The 20476-nt window shown below is 33.3% G+C and overlaps 1 pseudogene across 1 annotated transcript; it reads right to left on the bottom strand.

Annotated features, from left to right (window-relative positions):
• Positions 1-2369: 2369 nt before the first annotated feature.
• LOC308646179 (eukaryotic translation initiation factor 5-like) lies at positions 2370-3687 on the bottom strand (annotated as a pseudogene). The gene has a single exon. The product of its transcript is annotated as a eukaryotic translation initiation factor 5-like (transcript).
• Positions 3688-20476: the final 16789 nt, after the last annotated feature.

Genomic DNA, 20476 nt, shown 5'->3' with positions numbered 1-20476 from the left:
AATCTTATTTGAAAATGAAATAAAACCATGAATATTGTACATTAAAGAACAGGAACCTGGCATTTTTCATATTAAATATTTCTTAAAAATTCATTAAGATAACTGTTTGAATTATTCTGTGACTAGCACCACAAATATTTATAAAATTTACAGTAATTAACAAACTAGAGCATGTGCTATTAAAAAGTACTTTTACTTTCTAGAAAATAATAGTAGATGAAATGTTATCATAGTAAAATCTTTAGAGACACAATTTTAATGATATAATTTATATTGTGTTCTACTTTCCCACTTACACACAGCTTTGCAAAAGCATTGGTCACTTATGACAGAGCTATGAGAATATGAGATAAGAGTGAATGTGTATAGGAGGGAGGTGGGAGGATTACTGGTTGCAAAGCAGTTTGCTAAGATTAATTGCTGAACATTACCATCCTTTATCAAGGAGTTTTTAGTTTTATTTTTAATATGACTAGATTTCTCTTTATCACTCTCTTACTTTTTTACTGGACTTATCTTTTCTCCGAAATTACACTTTTTTGTAACTTCATGCATTATAATTTGATGTTTTTAAGTTGTAAAGCTTTATAGGCTTTATTTTTTTATTTTATTTTTTTTAGAGAGAGTGAGAGAGGGGAGACACAGAGAGAAAGAGAGAGAGAGAGAGAGAGAGAGAGAGAGAGAGAATTTTTTTAATATTTATTATTTTTTAGTTCTCGGGGGACACAACATCTTTGTTGGTATGTGGTGCTGAGGATCGAACCCGGGTCGCACGCATGCCAGGCGAGCGCGCTACCGCTTGAGCCACATCCCCAGCCCAGCTTTATAGGTTTTAAAAAATGCAGAATGTCATATATTCATCATAACAATACCAGAGAATAGTATCATCACCCTAAAAAATTTATTGTGTTTTATCCATTCTACACTCTGCGCTTCCTGAACTCCTGGCAATCACTGATCTGCGTATTCCCCCTATAATTTAACCTTTATCAGAATGTCAGAATAACCAAACTATGCATTCATTCTATAGTCTTTCTCAATGATCTCCTTTATCTTAACAATATACTTTTAATTTTGATTCTTTTTGTTGCATGGCTCAATGAGATAATTATTTTTATTATAGACTAGTAGAATTCTATATATGGAGGAACTCTAGTCTGTTCATTCATTCATTTATACAAGACGTCATGTTGCTTCCATTATTAATAATGCTACTATAGGCATTCATGTTTTTTTTTTTTTTTCCCAAACATAAGGAGGTTGAGACAGGAGTATTGTGAGTTCAAAGCTAACCTCAGCAATGGAGAAGTGCTTAGTTACTCAGTGAGACCCTATCTCTAAATAAAATACAAAATAGGGCTGGGGAAGTGGCTCAGTGGTTGAGTGTCCCTAAGTTCAATACCTGGTATGTATGTATGTATAAATAAATAAATAAATAAATAAATAAATCTATCTAAACATTTTGAAATTTTAATTTAAATGTTAAAGGTAAAAGCTGAAAAACTCCTGTTTTTTTTTTTTTTTTTTTGAGAATGCAAGTTTTCCTTTTTGTTTCCACCAAGTAAAACAAGAGTTTATTCTTTAATCACATGTTTAAATTTTGAGTTTTCTCTCAGTACAAAGCAACCACTACATACACACAAAAAAACTTATTTGTTGATGTAAAACTTTTTTTTTGGTTGATCCAACATGCAATACACATGAGTCCAAAGACTACAGTTTGGGGCAAATGTCCATGGACTGAGAAACCACAATTCCAAGTTTCAAAACTCATTTTAAAAATTATTAATAGGACATGCAGGTCGCTTTTACTTCTCAGCAACTTGTTGAACTATTATTTGATTATTAATCTACCTCAGCAAAAGAAAAAAAATATTGCATGCCAATGTGAGGGACTAGAAAGAAAATTTCAAAAGTACTAGATTTGTTAACAGCTGAGTAAGGTCATTATAAACAAGCTTGTGTTTACATTCTGCTGAAAACCCCTGTATAGTCTCAGCACCTAACAAATCTACCAGGCTCCAAGGACACTGTCAGGTTAAATGATGGCATAACTTTTTAAAAGGAGCCAATTACATCAGCATAAGTCATTCAGAGCCCAACATATAAAAGATGACCAAAATCAAATCTAGTTTTTCCAAAAGAAACATGCTATAAATAAACAAATTACATCCGATCCTTGATGTATATATGAACTTCCTAGAGGTCTCATTCGGCCTAATTGCTGATCACTCACAGTAATAGATTTTTAGTGAAAAGAGTAACATGATGTTAAGTCATTTTAGATTTTAGACATACACATTACACTTCTGGGTGATAATGGAGAGAATCTGCAGCATTATATCATTAAGCTACGTTGCATCGTTCTTTCAAATGGCATCAATATCAATGTCATCATCCTTGCTGTCAGACTTCACGGTTTCAGCTTTCATTACACTAATAGTCTTTGAATATACCTCCTCAATGTTTTCATCTTCATCTTCTTTACCACCAGAGATTCTTCCTCTGCCTCCTTCAATGGCTTTATAATTGGTTTGCTTTGATATGAATCTCTTTGCAGAGTTTTTTTAGAGGTTTTTTTTTTTTTTTTTGAGGCCTATTTCTTAGAGGAGCTTTCCAACAGCTGATGATGACCTACTCTTCTGAATGGCTGTGCCACACATCTCCTTCAAGATGTGTGGAATCTTGGAGAGAGCTGAGCTTGATGAATTGTACTGCACACTTCAAACGATGAGGAAGGTACTGCTGAGCTTTTTTGTTACCATAACAAAATCTTAAGAAATGGCACCTGGGTTTCTTCATCAGTTCACCAGTCTTCTCTTTGAAAAGAACTTCAGTCAGAACAAAAGGGCCCATGGCTGTTACATCTAGTCTTTCTGCTTCTGCAACAATTTGTCAGGTGAGTCAATGATACCCTCTTCTATCTTTTTCGTAAAAAAATCCAACAGGATATTGACACACTTCTACAGTACCTTCCAAATCATCACTGAGTGTCAGAGCTTCTGCAAGGTCACTAATTTTATCCATTCCGCTTCTCTGAGTTTCCCCAGTTGTATGCTCCACCCAATCCTTCTCCTCCTCTTCTTCCACAGCATGTATAGAACACTGATCTCATTTGGTGCTGGTGGTAGTGGTATCTCATTGCTGAATACAGAACCATTTTCCTTGTCTTTGCCCTTTCTATTTTTCTTTTCTGTTTTTTATTTTTTCCTTTCCTGCACCACTATCATTATTTGCCTGCAAGTTTTTGAAAATGAACATGCAGAGTTTATGGTGTGTATCAAGAATTCCTCTGTATCCACAGGCTTAAAATGAATTACCTATTGTTTGCTTTTTTTTTTTGAATTAACGTACAGGACTATTTCAGGATTCTCACACTCAGGGCAGAGAGAAAAAACAATTTAATGTACCCATTCAATATGTCTTGTAGTTTATTTGCCTCTTGAGATCCATTGACAATGTAATGTTCATTCTTAACATAAAACTGGGTCTGTATATCCATCTCACAACCCAGATATTTGGTGGGATATATCGGAGACTGATTAATTCTCTTTTCGACGTCAAACATGTTAACTATAACTGTTTTGATTCCATTGTCTTTGCTCCCAATCTTGGCAATCAAACAGGGGGTAGGTATCTTGTAACTATAGAACTGGTCTGACATGCTGCACTTACATTAACAGACATTTTGGCTTATTAGTGGCTTTATCGATAAGACCAGGACATCTGTGATTACAACTTTGTGGTATCATCTTTCTGTAGAAGAAGAGATGACATAAACTACGGCAAGAGTTCTGCTTCTGATATGAAAAAAAATAATCATAATTTGCCACTGAGGCTATAAGTGCCTTGCTTGTATGCTGTATTTCCACAAAAATGCTCAATAATTTGTTTTCATCAAATAAAGATATAAAACCAACACAGCTTGCCTGGGACAGGGAGGACGAGGTGCTGGAAACCTGGTTGAGTCTGGAACTGCTGGATGGGTCAGTGGAGGGACAAATGGGCAGATACTGCCCCTGACTATGGGGCGTGGTACCAGTCCTCCCAGCAACATCAAAATCAATTTTTTTGTTGATCAATTTTCCTCTTTTCATTTTAGTTTAGGAATTTTCCATGGACTTATATTTAGATTAATTTTTATCCTCAATCTTTTATATCTATTAAATATATTATTTATTTGTATTAATTTTTTAGACTTTTCATTTGAAACTTTCTTAAAGCATCTCTGTTTCCATTGTTCTACTACTCTTGCGTGTTACCTATTTTTTATTAGAACCCATAATATATTAATCATAGTAATTTTAAATGCTTTGTCCTATGATTCTAGAATTTGTATCATAAGTGAATCTGATTTTGATAAGCTTTTTGTTTTCACTTGCTTTTTGTATGTGTACTTAAGTTTACACAATTAGGGAATAAGAGGCTTTGAAAAATATGAAATTAAGTAATGTCCTTGTGAAGTGAAATTTATGGTAATCAGGACTGTGCTTAATATTCACTGTAGCTGCAGGTACCAGAGGCTTCAATTTTCTTTAATGCTTTTCTTTGTCTTCTTTCTTGACTTTCAGGCTCCCATATGAGTTCCTCCCTAGATATTCCAAATCTTATAAATCTTTCATCTAGAATCTGATGTTACTTTGCTGGTAGCCTTTTGATGTGGTGGTAATGTCACCACATTGGGGTCCAAGGAGGTCTATAAGACAAGGGGAGATTTCTGCTTGGAACTTCCAGGTTCTTGACCACATCACAGAAAATAATTTAAGGACATGTCAAGTATGAGAAACAAAGGAAGAGATTTATTATAAATGAAAGTATACACTGGAGACTGGGAATGCAGGTGAAGAGAGAGAGAGAGAGAGAGAGAGAGAGAGAGAGAGAGAGAGAGAGAGAGAGAGAGAGATATTCCTTGTCTTGGTCTAGGTTTTTAAAATTTATAGAGGATCAGTAGCTAGCAGGCTGAACTAGTGTTGGGTCAGGGAGGGGATTTCGCAATTTTGCACCAGTTTCCCTTGTGTTTGTGTATTGCTCTCTCATGCTTTCTCACATTCTAATCATGTTGCTTCCTACAGAGCATGTCTCATAAGCATCTTGAATCTTCACCCTGGGGTTTGTATCTTACTATAATATTATAATGAGGCTAGGATCACTTCTTGGTCACCCAAGTCTTAAATGTGTATGTTCCCTAAATGAGTGATTCCCACAGAGGCCTATCTGCAAGCTAAGTACAAAGATGCAGGTGCAAGGACTTGGGCTGTGTTGCTCAGAAATTGTTGGTTCTGCATTCCAGTGGTTTTTTGAGTATTTCTTTTTTTGAGATTCAGTGTTCTTCCTATTTTTCATATAGAAAAAGGGAGGCACATTCTATATTACTCAGGCAGTTTCAGTATTTTAGTGGACTTGTTCCTTTGTTTCATTATAAATGTTCCTTCCTATTTTCCTTCCATGATATGATATTTTTCCTACACATCACCCTTTCCTCTACTACAGCATCTCCAAGTATTTCATCAATATTTGACTCCTACTGATAGTGTATATCTCCTAGGTGGGACAGTATAGCTGTAGAATGTGGGAGTAGGGAAATATTCCCGCTTCTATTCAGAGTATATTTCAGATTAGAACTGGATCAGAGACCTTTCACAGGAGTGTAGGCCTTTGTTATGGAGAATGCTATGGCCAAGTTTCCCCAGCTTACTCTTTTCTTATGCATAAAGAGTTAGGAGGGGTTTTCTTGCACACTGTAGTTGAGAACATGATTGGCTTGATGGAATGGAGTTAATGAATGCCTCAGACTATGACACAAGTCTCTCACTGTTTTTCACATTCTACCTACTGCAACTCACCAAAGTTATAGATCCTCTAGGCATTCTTGTCCATTGATGAATTCTGTCACTTCTGTTCTAGATAATTACATCTCAGTTCTTTTCCTCTCTGAATGCACTTTTCTCTCCATATTATGGGGTCATGGTTTCTTCTGAAACTTCCATTCTCTGAAGAGTCCAGACCATTGATTTTTAGCTTGTATAAAAGTTCTTTTCTTATTCAGCAATGGAGGGATGAATGCACAGGCACTTTCCATGTTGGAAATAAAACCTTTATTCTGATTTTTTTTCCCTTCACATTAGCACATATGCCACTTTGAGGTGGTTTGGTTGGTCACTGATGAGAATAAATATATCCCTGAAATAAGTCATTTTAGGTTTTAAAAACAAATGGTGATTACCTGCAGATTAAGAACTTTGAGACTGACAGTGTTAAATGATTGTAGATCTATTTCATCAGGGGAGCTTTTAAAAAATATCAATACCTGTGCTCCACCCCAAGAGATTCTAACTTAATAGGTTTGGGATGGGCTCAAGCATCAATAATTTTTGATATCTCCCCAGGAAATGCTAATGTGCCAACCAGGGTTGAGAACCACTGCCTTATAGAAACTTAAAAGAACATCTCTAGATACAATTTAAGATATAGTATTGAATTTTTCCCAGTAAGGGAAGGAGAGAAAGCCAATACATCCCATTTAAAAGTTGAACATTTTATCTGAGAATTGTTCAAAACTCATATGTAGAGGGAACAGAGTGTTTTGTCATCTAACTCAAGAAGACATAAGAGTATTAATTGTTATCTGGTGTAGTTATTCAGCTTGAACCATTTTCTAAGGACTATTGCTTTTCTCACAGTCCACACTGTTCTTTGGTGAACAGGAGGGCTGGTAGCAGTTCCAAAGGCTTGAGGTGTCTCAAGACAAGTAAAACTACTTCACAGGTCTATGTGAACTTACTCTACAGTGGAAGGTAAACTGATTGTATTCTCTCAGAATTTGTAATGAGAGTCTTATTGAAGAAGGATTTGATAAACACAATGTTGTAATAAATACCAACTATAATATTTTAGGAGCCATGATGAATGATTTGCCTATTGAGGTTACATTGGCACAGAAATTGTGAGTAGTCATCGTGAACTAGTGGATATATCAATGGTCCAGCAATGGAGCAAAGCACGAAGAGCCACCAGTGAGGCCCCTAGAATATTTCAAATCTGGTATTAATGTATGGCCACAATGGCCAGATCATCATATTTCTACTTAAATGTTCACAATATTGTCCTCACATTTCTGTGATATTTCATATTTATTATAAAACTTATCTCTTACTTGAGGTTGCTTAACAAATCTTTTTCTTGCATTCGAATGTGGTCAATTAAATTTTCCAAGGCACTATGTAATTTGGTCAAATAGAGACCAGGGTTTGCAATCATTTTAATCTATATTTTAACTCAATCCAGAAAATGTTTAGGTCTCTCATTTAATTAGAAAGCATGGTGGTACTGGTGGAGATAATTGGCAAAATTCATGCCCTGTTTCTGAGAATAATTGCTAGAGCTTTCAAAACTGGAGCCACAGTTTGAAAACATTCATTATGTTTATAATGTAAAGATATAGGATACACAAGATACAAATTTTAAACCAGGAAAAATCTGATTTCCAAAATAAATTTCACTTGTCCAGCTGAGAAAAAAATGACATTTTTTCCTTGGGCATCTAAGATAAAAGCTGGAAAAAGAGGGGTGGGGTTGTGGTTCAGAGGTAGAGCACTTGCCAAGCATGTGCAAGGTCCTGGGTTCGATCCTCAGCACCACATAAAAAATAAGTAAATAAAATAAAGGTATTGTGTCCATCTACAACTAAAAAAAAATATTTTAAAAAAGCTGGAAAAGAAAGACTGAATCAATTAAAGTAAGGGACTTAAGTTGAAAGAAGAAAATAAATCTGAGCTTTTAATGAAATTAAGAAAAAGAAAAGGTTATTTATAACTGACAATAAAAAGGTGGCTTTAGGGACCTTCGCCTAGAGAGAAAGCCTTCTTGTTTTAGATGTCTTAAAGTCTCATTTGTAGGACAGAATAAAGCTGACATTTTGGACGTGGCAGGAACTATGAGAAGAATAACTTTATTTTCTAACTGATGAACTTGAGCATGTGAATATTAATACAGTACGTATGACATGGCTCAGAAGTACTTTGACTGAGCCAAATTTCAGTTAAGTATAAACACTAGCAGATGTTATAAACAGTATAGAAGTCTGGAAAGATATTTCAAGCAGACTTCTGGAAAAAAAATGTTTTGCTGGTGTCCCATCTGAGATCAGAAATTGCAGAAACATTGTTTAATTGAAAGCTTTGTGTAAGTTATTCAGGTAATAAACATGAAACTGGTTTGCATAAAAAGAAGTTATCTTGAATATTTAAGGTATGTTATCTCTATATCTCTTCTTATCTTTTTATTTAATTTATATATCATAACAGTCCCTTTAAAAGTATAAATTATGTTAATTTCTAGCATTTTTGCAAACTTGTACAACATCCCCAATTCCTAATTACTGAATATTTTCTCCACCTCATAAAGAAATCTGATACGCATTATGATGTCCTTTTCCATTCCTCTTCTTCTACAGTTCCTGGCAACCACTGATCTTTTGTCTTGCTCTCTGAATTTGTCTAGTCCAGAAAATTCATGTAAGAGAAATCTTATATTATTTGTTCCTTTTCTCTGGTTTAGTTCCCTTAACACAAGATTCATCCACATTACAGTATGTGTCAGCACTTCATTTGCCTTTATGATTGAATATATCCCATTGTTTTGTGGAATCATTTCCTAGGGATGTGGCAACCAAAGTGGGTGGCTTAAAACAGCAGGTGTGTATTCTTTCAGTTAATGAGGGTTATAAGGCTGAAGTGGAAGCATTGGCAGGGCCATATTTCCTTAAGAATCTTATACAATCTTTGCTCACTTCTTCCTAGATTTGGGAGTGTTTGCATCCTTGATTTCCCTTGGTTCACAGTTGTCTCACTTCAATCGCTGCCTCTGTCATCACTTGGCCTTCTTCCTGTGTGTCTCCACCTTTATGTGATATTTTCCTCTTTGTATATGGACACAAGTTGTATTGCATTAATGTCCCATAATGGCCTCATCTTGTTCACATTTTCAAAGCCCTTTTTCAAGTAATATCATATAAACAAGTATTTTGTGTTGAGACTCCAAACATCCTTAGGAAACATGGATGAACATGTACAGATAGTTTATATTTTGTTAATAAATGCATGATTACATGAACATTTTGGTTATTCAAATCTTTTGGATATTATTAATAATGTTGCTATAAATATTCATATACAAGTTTTTTAAGTTGATTTTACTTGTTTATATATACATTTTTGTTTGGTCAGTTTATTCTTAGGGCATATATCTAGAAGGGCAATTACTGAGTAACACGATAACACTGTTATTGTTTTTAGTGATGGTCAAACTGATTTCCCAAGTGTTTATAATGGCTTCACATATCCATCAGTAAATGTTTCTAATTACTTCACATCTCCACCAATACTTTTTGAAATGTTTATAGTTTTGATCACCTTTGTCAAATGGGTATAAAATTAGATCTTTTTTGTGGCTTTTTTCTTTCTTTCTTTCTTTTTTTTTTTTTTTTTTTTTGTACTGGGGATTGAACTCAGGGGCACTCAACCACTAAGCCACATCCCCAGCCCCATTTTATATTTTAGAGACAGGTTCTCACTGAGTTGCTTTAGTGCCTGGATTTTGCTGAGGCTGGCTTTGAACTCTCATTCCTCCTGCCTCAGCCTCGCCAGCCACTGGGATTACAGGCATGTGCCCCTGCACCTGGCTCTTTTAGTGGCTTTGATTTGTATTTTGCTAAGGATACTGATGGTAAAGACCTTCATGTGCTTTATTGGCGGCTTGAATCACTGTGGTAAAATATTCATTCGAATCTTCCCATTTTTAGTTGACCTATTTGTTGTATCTCACTCCTTATTTAATCCATCAAGTTGAATGAGATATTTTGTGAGTGAAAGAGCTAAAACAAAGAAATGGATAATTGAATCAGAATTACACAAATAGAAACTCATTCCTCACCAAAAAAATTTTCCTTAACACTTGTGTTTCTTTGTGTGTGTGTGTGTGTGTGTGTGTGTGTGTGTTTTCATAGAAAAATATTTTACTGAGAAGCTTTATCCCCCAAGACTCTTAGGATTACATTATTATTGTAAAGATTTCACATGATTAAACACATACTTGCAATCATATAGCACATTTTCTACTTTAATAAAGTGCAAACATTCATGGATTGTACTTTTCAAGGATGTAAGAGCAGCTAGGACATTTGGGAGCAATAATGAGATTTTAACTGTTATTTTACAGCAAATATTCTGATACTCAGACAAATGGATATATTCATGACTTAGAATTCCACCATGTATTTACTTTAAATTGTAAGTGAAACCCTGTAGTAAGTAGCACATCTACATGTGCAAAGAAAGGACTTGGGCAATGTGCAAATCTATTTTTTTTCCCCTACATCAGAGACCTAAGGTAATAGACATGGTGTCTAGTGAGGTTTCTCATCATTCACATAATTATTTTAGTGATCTGACACATATATATTACACCATAGATGGTTACCTATTTCACATAGTATTTTACATGGATTTGAATTAATAAATCTATAAATCATGAATTTGTTTAACATAGCAATTATGGATTAGGGAACTCCAAATGAAATAATTCTTAAGACATAGACTTCTTTCTAATAGCATTCCTCTATTTTCTTGAAAAGACAGTTATCAGTGTGTTTGCAATGCAGTGCCTTTATATAGAGGGACAAACAGGACCAAAGATTACTAGGGAGATATAATATGTGTATATATCTATACACATATTTCTTTAAAATACTTTTTTATTAATTTATTTTTTAATTAGTTATATATGACAGCAGAAGGCATTTTGATTCATAGCACACAAATGGAGCATAAGTTTTCATTTCTCTGGTTGTACACAAAATATTAATAAATAATGCTATTCCATATTTGGTTTAGTGTTAAAATTGAAGAATGCACCCCTTACAATGCAATAAATAATAGAAAATAGAAAAAAATAAAGAACACTGATTAATAAGATTTGGGGAATTTAATTTAAATTGCGTATCATAACTCACTCTACTCCAAATACAATTGCTAACTCAGAAAACAGGTAGATTGTATTTTATACATACACACATATGTGAAACATACTATTTTAACCACATTGTAAAGTATTTTAATCTTTTAATTTTTAAAAAGATAGAATTTTTAAATTTATTTTGGCTTGGTATTTGTTAAAACATTTTTTTTCTGTCTTCCTCTTCACATTTATAAGAAAAGTTCTTTTTCATAATGAAGATTTAAGTTGTATTTAATTCTGAAAAGCTCTTATTAAAATACTTTTTGCAATTAAATTAAAACTGAAAACTAAATGTCTGCTTTATTTAATATCATTAGAGATATAAAATATCAGGTATAAATCTATGTTAACTGATGTTTTTGTTTTAAACACAACTAGAAACCTATAAAGTCTTGTTTTTAACATTCCACTAAATTATTCTATTTATTCAACCAGAATTGTAAATAAATTTTGTTTTTACTTCTGTTGTTAAATTGTTTTTCTTATTATCTTCCTCTATTATATTTATCACTGTACTTGCTTTTTAAAGTCAGGTTTAATTTATATTCTCTTAGCATCGCAGTAAAATCTACACACATGCAAAGTGTCTTTGATTTTTATAAAACAAGGATTAGAGCCTATTATAATCTTGTACTTAATCTCATTTTTTCATATGACAGCTTCAGTCCCATTTAATACTATTTTTTGAATCCAAATAAAATCTTTTTATTTGATTTAGCACTTTAGCCTCCAAAGTCATTTTGCTTAATGGGTCTGTTTTTGACTTTTTAGTCATTTTAATCATAAATGTGCCACCATGTTCATCACTATACGAGGCTTATGATGAATCCAACCATAGATCACTGAAAATAAAACTTAGAATCAGATAGATGGAAGGCCAACTTATTAGCACTTTTTTCCAGACCAAAAATCATGTTGCTATTTGAAATTTAACAAATTGCTGTCATATCATCCATTTTGAGCCCTTTTTAAAATGACCCTGTCAGATTATTTTGCTGTTGAATTGAAGTCAACCATGATAATGGTGCTCAATGTGAATTTTTAGAGCACAATGCTCTTGCTTCATACTATGGGAAAGGAAAGAGTATTTTTCTACTATTGTGCAAAGAATTGTGTTTAGATATATTAATTTTAAATTTTATTAGGAAAAAAAGAGGATGATCTAGGCAGTGGATTTCTAAAGGTAACAGTTAAACCTAAATATTATTAGAATATATGTTTCTGGAAAGTTCACAAAGTCATTTTTAAACACTCAGTCCTATCTCTCACCCCAAGTAACATGTGCATCTATGTATGAAATTTAGTTGAAAGGAAAATAATTTACACTGGATTTCTTATCTTCCCAAATAGAATTGTGTTTCATTGAATTTCAGTAGAATAACTGGCAATTTGATAGATAAGAATTTGTTCTCTTAGAATAAAAGCAACTGAGAAATCATTTTCTTTAGATGCAATAGTGGTACATTAACTCTTACATTATGAAACATGGTCATATTCTCTTTTTTTTCAGTTACAAGGTGCTTTATATAAGATTACTTGGTAGTGAAATGGATAATGAATGCCCAGAGCAATCTGACTAGAAAGAGATGCCTGTCAAGGTTATACAGGTAATTGTAATAGTCCAACAGCAATTCTATTGGATCAGTTGGAACCTTAGTAATTTTTCCTTCAGAAAAATGAAAATAATGTTTCTGAGTAACATTCTAGCTGTTATCTCTGTATTATTAGTTTGTGATTTAATTTTTAACAAATTTCCTATATTGAATAGTAAAAAGTCGCTTAAAGAGAATTTGACTAATGTCCTCAATTATAAATGCTTGACCTAAATAGTGATCTCTCACATAGAATATTTTGAGCACATTTAGTTACTTATTAATTATAAATTAATTTAGGGCAGTTGAAAGGTCTTGAGTTGACTGACGTCCAGTAAACAATTCAAAATGCAATGTGGCCATGACAGTAGTGTATCTGTTTCTAGATGCCAGTGGGATAACTTGTAGACACCTTACTTGTATATCCTTTACATATCTATTTCTGTAGGGTAAGTGCATTTTGAATAGGCTAACTATTTGATAATGAATTTCACAAATTAATGGGAGAAAGAAGTAAAAATAACCCAAAATTCAGTAATAAATTTTGCCAAATTGGATCAGAATTTGAGATTTCACTGTAAATTCTTGTAGAAAAATTAACATAGAAATATACATAAATGTATTTGCACATCTAAATGCATATATTTCTTAACTACAACTAACATCAAGTTACACTTTGCCTGGAAGAAATGAAGTCCTTTTAAGTAAAGGAAAGATATTCCCCGTGGGAAAAAAAATTGTGTGGGTCAAAACTGAGCAAGAAATTGTCTTGTCTATAGAGAAAATGAGCAGTGTAGAGTTACAATAAGCCATGTATTTGTAAATTTACCCTGAAAAAGGTCTTAAAACTCATGAATATCAACCTAACAGGCCTGATGTATATGTGGTAAATAGATATCTAGGGGGGGAAAAGCCTTTAAAGCAAAACAATAAATAAATATATAAAAATAAATAAATATATCAAAATGGAAATTATTAAAAATCCAGTGTAATTTTGGTAACAAGGGACCTAGAACAATAGCAAAGAGACATTTTCTAATTGTTTTTTGTTTTGTTTTGTTTAGACAGAGTATGAACCTCAATTTAAACTTGTAAGAGAGAGATTTCTTTTCATTTAGAAGTGTTTCAATGCACTTCATTTGCCAAATGTAAATTTCAATATCCTTGAAAACTTAATCCAGCACAGTGTTAGATCCACTCCTTACTCTTCTCAGTACAATATCTGTGTTCTAAGGAGGATATGTAATATTTTCGCTGAAGACAGGGTTGGGCATCTGATTTTCAGTTTTTAATACCCCAAGGTTAATTCAATATTACTGCTTATGCTTATAACATTTTGGAAAGAACAAAGTGATTCTTCACACTCACTTAAATTTATAAGATCATAAAAGTCCAAAATAAATGTTGGGCTCACTATCAGGCCAACTATCACAACAAATCTACCATTAGCAAGCTACCTAAAAAGCTACTGATTCACCAGCTCTCAGAATTTTCTAGGTCATTCCTGATTTCCTATCAAATAATAAACGTTTTTGAAATACCATTTTCCAGGAGCTGAAATTGTGTGGTCATTTACCACTGAATAGGATGGAACAGAATGTTTTGCAGGATTAGTTGTACAATCAGGGAGAATCTACTTGGAAAAAAATTCTGAGGCTAGAGAAACAGATTGCCAAAAAAATTGAGAGTCTGCATTTGAACCTTTTGGAAGAGAGGATTTTAAAATAGATGTTGACAGACAGATATCATTACCCTAGGTACATGTATGATTGCACAGACGGTGTAATCCTACTTTGTGTACAACCAGAGAAGTAAAACATTGTGCTCCATTGGTGTACAATGAATTGAAACACATTCTGGGGTAATGTGTAACTGATTAGAACACGTAAATAAATGAATAAAAATATGTGTTGAACTGCAAGTGGAACTTCAAAGGTTCGCTTCTGGGAGGATGAGAATGGAAATAATCTGTATGAAAGAGAAAGAAGGTATATGAAAGAAGGGTTTTGAGGCAACTTTTATAGCCCAAGGCAGAGTAAAGTGTTGGTCTCTTTCTTTATTTCTACACCAGTTGACCCTTTTGTGATAATACTACCTCCTTTCCACTGTCTTTCCTACTGAACTATTACTTTCTTATTTAGAGGCTATTATTATTATTCTTCTTATTATTGAAATTCCAATTAGAGACTTTTATTTAATTCACATGTTAATTTGCACAAATGACTGTTATCTAGCTAATGGTGATGATGTGGGCTGACTTTATCAATAGAGATATAGAGGTTAAGGCTTTCACATGTGAGTGCTAAGCATCATGACACTTATGAGTTATCTGGCATGAAGTAATTATTTTCTCAGAAGACCTTATCATTGCTGATTAAGTATGAATTCTACCCAAGGTAAGCATACCATAGTATTGTTTATTCCTTCCAGCTGATATCCTGGCTGTGAACATAATGAGAAAAAAAACAACAATGTTCAATGATTTACAACTTGGTAACAGAATTTTTCAGCTTTATGGAAATTTTGTTTAATTTACCATCTTTAGTTTCTTTAAGTGCTTAGTAATAGAAATTTTATTTCTATACATGAGCTGCAAACCCAGCATGTATTTGCATCACACTGAAGAATATCTAACAAAACCCAATATCTGCAAATGTGATTTGCCAAGTTGACTTCTTATTTCTCCCCAGGTAGCATTTTCCTCAGCTTCTGTACCATTCTATTTTGCAGAAATGTATCTAATATGTAAGTTTTATGGTACATGCACCAGAAATGCTTTGTTTTTCTCATTCATGCTTTTTAAAATATATGTTATTAAACAGACTGATGGCACAGAGAATCAAATTTTTGTGCTTATGCTTCTTAAAATGATTCAAGTCAGCTTTTTTTTTAAAGTTGAAACACTTAACACTTACGAAGTATAATTTGATAAAAAGACATGCTGATGTGCTAAAAGCTAAGGCAGATTCCTGTGGTGCCAAATTTATACCATGGGAGTTATCTTATGCCCAAGTAGAATCTGACTCAACAATCTCATATTTAAGGTCAGTACAGAAAGCTGTACTAGAACTTGAGGAAGAAAACAGAAAAAAAAAATCACAGAGTTTGTCAAAGTCATGTTTCTTGATACATAAGTGCTTAAATTGAGAACTAATGACAGAAGAGCCCAGATGAAGTACTGCTGATGGAGAGACTTTATTTTTCATCAGTAAAACAAAGGTTAAATAAAGATTGAACTCAGAGCAGCATCAAGAGCTCTGGAGACTTTGAGTAGGCAAGATGACCAGATGTTCTTCCTATTGTTTCAGCCTGGCATGTGAGCAAAGGTGAAGGAGGTCAAGTGGGTAGGCAGCTGATCACAGAGAAGATGATGGCAAGGTCATTAGTTATTCTTGGAGAGTCTGAGAATAGAACCACTATTGCTATCTGGTTAATTAATGATTCCTTCCATATATTTCAAATTCATTGAGTTGTATCCTTATGTTCATTTTGTCCCAACAGTGTCCCTTTTATTAACCTCATCTCTTATAGTCCTTTTATTTACATTGAAAACAAAACAATATGATATTCACACAAAATTAGATGCTAGTTTCTTACTTATTTTTTTGCTTTGCTTTCCTTAACTAGTTCTGAAGATTATGTTAATCCAATCTCTCCAATTTTCATATTCTGTGGGTTTTGATCTTTTCTCTCTTTACACTTAAACCCATTGAATTCATGACTAATGACATTTCCAAAAGCCATATGTACCACAAATCACTTCTTTAGAATTAATTTCCACTAAAAAATAACACATTTAATGTGATTATAAATAAAAATTTAAGATTAAATTTTAAGATATTGAAAGAATATAGATATAATCCACAGTAAATTAACCATAAATTTGTGCTTCTGAAAATTTGAACATTAAAATGATGAGAATTTGGGACAATAAATAATTACAATGAATGTGATAATGAAACCTATTCAGCAGTAAAATATAGTTGATTTCATTCAAATGCCATTGTTTAGCTTTTTTCTGAGTCAGAGGGCCAGTAAGGAATGACTTATAGAAAATATGCCTTTCTTCTTTAAAATAATTGACTGATAGCTGCTTTTTATGACTATAACATTCTCAAATTATCATATTCAGATCCAATGATAATATTATTGCATGTATACTTCATTTCAATGTTACATTGTAACTGCTGAAATTGTCACAAGCCAAATTAAATCCTTATGTTCACCTTCCCTCCATGTATTCATATTGAAATAAGGCCACATTATATAAGATTGTTTTCATTAATTTTAATATTGTACAAGTCTGCTTAAATATGCTAGGAAAAAATATGTAATACATGGTCAATTAATGTAATTCTTTCTATATTTTGACTCAATAGAAATAAAAACTTTCTTGACATATTCAAATCAACATTTTCAAAACTAATATTTACATCAGTGGCCTCATCTCTGCCTGAGTATCATAGAGTATAAGATTCGTATATTTTTTTTCCAAATCACAAGTATATCCATTCAAATTCCATGAACAATGCTGAGTTATAGTGCTGGGTCCTGGTATAAATGTACTCACAAGGAGAATATTGAGACCTATGTCCTGAACATGCATTATTGCCATGTGAGCTACTGTATATGCAAGTAAACATAATTTTGAAACATGTTGTCACATACCTGTGCTTGCTTTTTTAAAAATATTTATTATTTAGTTGTAGTTGGACACAATACCTTTATTTTGTTTTTTAATTTACTTTTATGTGGTGCTGAGGATTGAACCCAGGGCCTTGCATATTCCAGACAAGTGCTCTACCACTGAGCTACAACCCCAGTCCCCTGAGTTTGCTTTTTTGAAAAATTAAAACAAATGTAAAAAAAGAACATGCCATATCTTTATATTTATCTCACACCTGATTCCTTACATCTAGATATATAGAGAAGAGATAAGTAGAGATATATACAAATACAATCACTACCTAGTACAAAATTTACTGATTCCTAATTTTTCACACCAAAACACACTCCTCAATCTCATTGTAAAATTGGAACTAATTCTGAGAATTGTAATTTTATCAGTAGCACCAATGATGTCTCAGTTGTTCATGCTTTAAATATTGGATATTTTTTTTAACATTACAGTCCATTAGTCACTCACTTCTTTTTTTTTTTTTTTTTTTTTTTTTTTTTTTTTTACTGCAATAAAAACCTTCTTTTAGTTTTTAATCAGTTGTTATTTTTGATTACACATATTTATGTGGTGCATTGACCAATTCAGGATAGTTACAGCTCCATCTTCTAAACATTTAACATTTTTTGATTAACACATAATTATACATTTTTATGGGGTATAGTGTGTTGCTTCAATTCATGCATATAATGTCTATTGGTAAAATCAAGATTATCACATTCCATCTCCTCATCATTATTCTATGTTTGGATCATGGAGTTCCTTTCTTCAATTTTTTTTATTAAATTTATAACAGGCTATTTAGAACTATTATAATTACCCCCTCTACGAACCAGAGAACACTGGAACTTACTGAATGTATCTTTTTTTTTTTTTTTTTTTTTTTTTTTTTTTTTTTTTTTTTAAAGCATTTGGTTTTTTTACTGTTCATTTTTAACTTGTTATTTCTTTCTTTTTTTTTTTTTTTTTTTGTTTTTTTTTTTTTTTGTTTTTTTTTTTTTTTATTGGTTGTTCAAAACATTACACAGCTCTTGACATAGCATATTTCTTACATAAGCTTTGAGTGAGTTATGAACTCCCATATTTACCCCCAACGCAGATTTCAAAATCATATCATTTAAATATCCCCATTTTTACAAAATGCCATATTAGTAACTGTTGTATTCTGCTACCTTTCCTGTCCTATACTATCCCCCCTCCCCTCCCCTCCCCTCCCATCCTCTCTATCTACCCCATCCACTGTAGTTTATTTCTCTCCTTATTAATTTTCCCATTCCCCTCACAGCCTCTTATATGTATTTTTGTATAACAATGCGGCTCTCCCTCCATTTCCATGTAATTCCCATTTTCTTTCCCTTTCCCTCCCCCTTCATGTCTCTGTTTATTGCTAGTCTTTTCTTCCTGCTCTTCCTCCCTTCTCTAATCTTAATTGCTCTCATTATATCAAGGAAGTCATTTTGTATTTGTTTTTTAAGGATTGGCTAGCTTCACTAAGCATAATCTGCTCTAGTGCCATCCATTTCCCTGAAAATTCTATGATTTTGTCATTTTTTATTGCTGCATAGTACTCCATTGTGTATAGATGCCACATTTTTTTAATCCATTCATCTATTGAAGGGCATCTGGGTTGGTTCCACAGTCTAGCTATTGTGAATTGTGCTGCTATGAACATCGATGTGGCAGTGTCCCTGTAGCATGCTCTTTTAAGGTCTTCAGGGAATAGTCCGAGAAGGGCAATAGCAGGGTCAAATGGTGGTTCCATTCCCAGCTTTCCCAGGAATCTCCATACTGCTTTCCAAAGTGGCCTAACCAATTTGCAGTCCCACCAGCAATGTACAAGAGTACCCTTTTCCCCACATCCTCTCCAGCATTTGTTGTTGTTTGACTTCATAATGGCTGCCAATCTTGCTGGAGTGAGATGGTATCTTAGTGTGGTTTTGATTTGCATTTCTCTGACTGCTAGAGATGGTGAGCATTTTTTCATGTACTTGTTGATTGATTGTATGTCCTCCTCTGAGAAGTGTCTGTTTAGGTCCTTGGCCCATTTGTTGATTGGGTGATTTGTTATCTTGCTGTCTAATTTTTTGAGTTCTTTATATACTCTGGATATTAGGGCTCTATCTGAAGTGTGAGGAGTAAAAATTTGTTCCCAGGATGTAGGCTCCCTATTTACCTCTCTTATTGTTTCTCTTGCTGAGAAAAAACTTTTTAGTTTCAGTAAGTCCCAATTGTTGATTCTTGTTATTAACTCTTGTGCTATGGGTGTCCTATTAAGGAATTTGGGGCCTGACCCTACAATATGTAGATCGGAGCCAACTTTTTCTTCTATCAGACGCAGAGTCTCTGTTTTGATATCAAGGTCTTTGATCCATTTTGAGTTAATTTTTGTACATGGTGAGAGGAGAGGGTTTAGTTTCATTTTGTTGCATATGGATTTCCAGTTTTCCCAACACCATTTGTTGAAGATGCTATCCTTCCTCCATTGCTTGCTTTTAGCCCCTTTATCAAATATTAGGTAGTTGTAACTTTGTGGGTTAGTCTCTGTGTCCTCTATTCTGTACCATTGGTCCACCCGCCGGTTTTGGTACCAGTACCATGCTGTTTTTGTTACTATTGCTCTGTAATATAATTTGAAGTCTGGTATTGCAATACCGCCTGATTCACTCTTCCTGCTTAATATTGCTTTTGCTATTCTGGGTCTTTTATTTTTCCATATGAATTTCATGATTGCTTTATCTATTTCTACAAGAAGTGCCATTGGGATTTTGATTGGCATTGCATTAAACCTATAGAGAACTTTTGGTAATATTGCCATTTTGATGATGTTAGTTCTGCCTATCCATGAACAGGGTATATTTTTCCATCTTCTAAGATCCTCTTCTATTTCTTTCTTTAGGGTTCTGTAGTTTTCATTGTATAGGTCTTTCACCTCTCTTGTTAGGTTGATTCCCAAGTATTTTATTGTTTTTGAGGATATTGTGAATGGGGTGTTTTTCCTCATTTCCGTTTCAGAAGTTTTGTCGCTGATATACAGAAATGCCTTTGATTTATGTGTGTTGATTTTATATCCTGCCACTTTGCTGAATTCATTTATTAGTTCTAGTAGTTTTTTTGTAGACCCTTTTGGGTCTTCTAGGTATAGAATCATGTCATCTGCAAATAGTGATAATTTAAGTTCTTCTTTTCCAATTTT

The sequence above is a fragment of the Spermophilus citellus genome, assembly GCF_964194105.1.
Source record: "Spermophilus citellus genome assembly, chromosome: 4".
NCBI classification, from domain to species: Eukaryota; Metazoa; Chordata; class Mammalia; order Rodentia; family Sciuridae; genus Spermophilus; species Spermophilus citellus.
The sequence above is the reverse complement of the archived record's forward strand: the minus strand, read 5'-3'. Positions and strand labels throughout refer to the sequence as shown.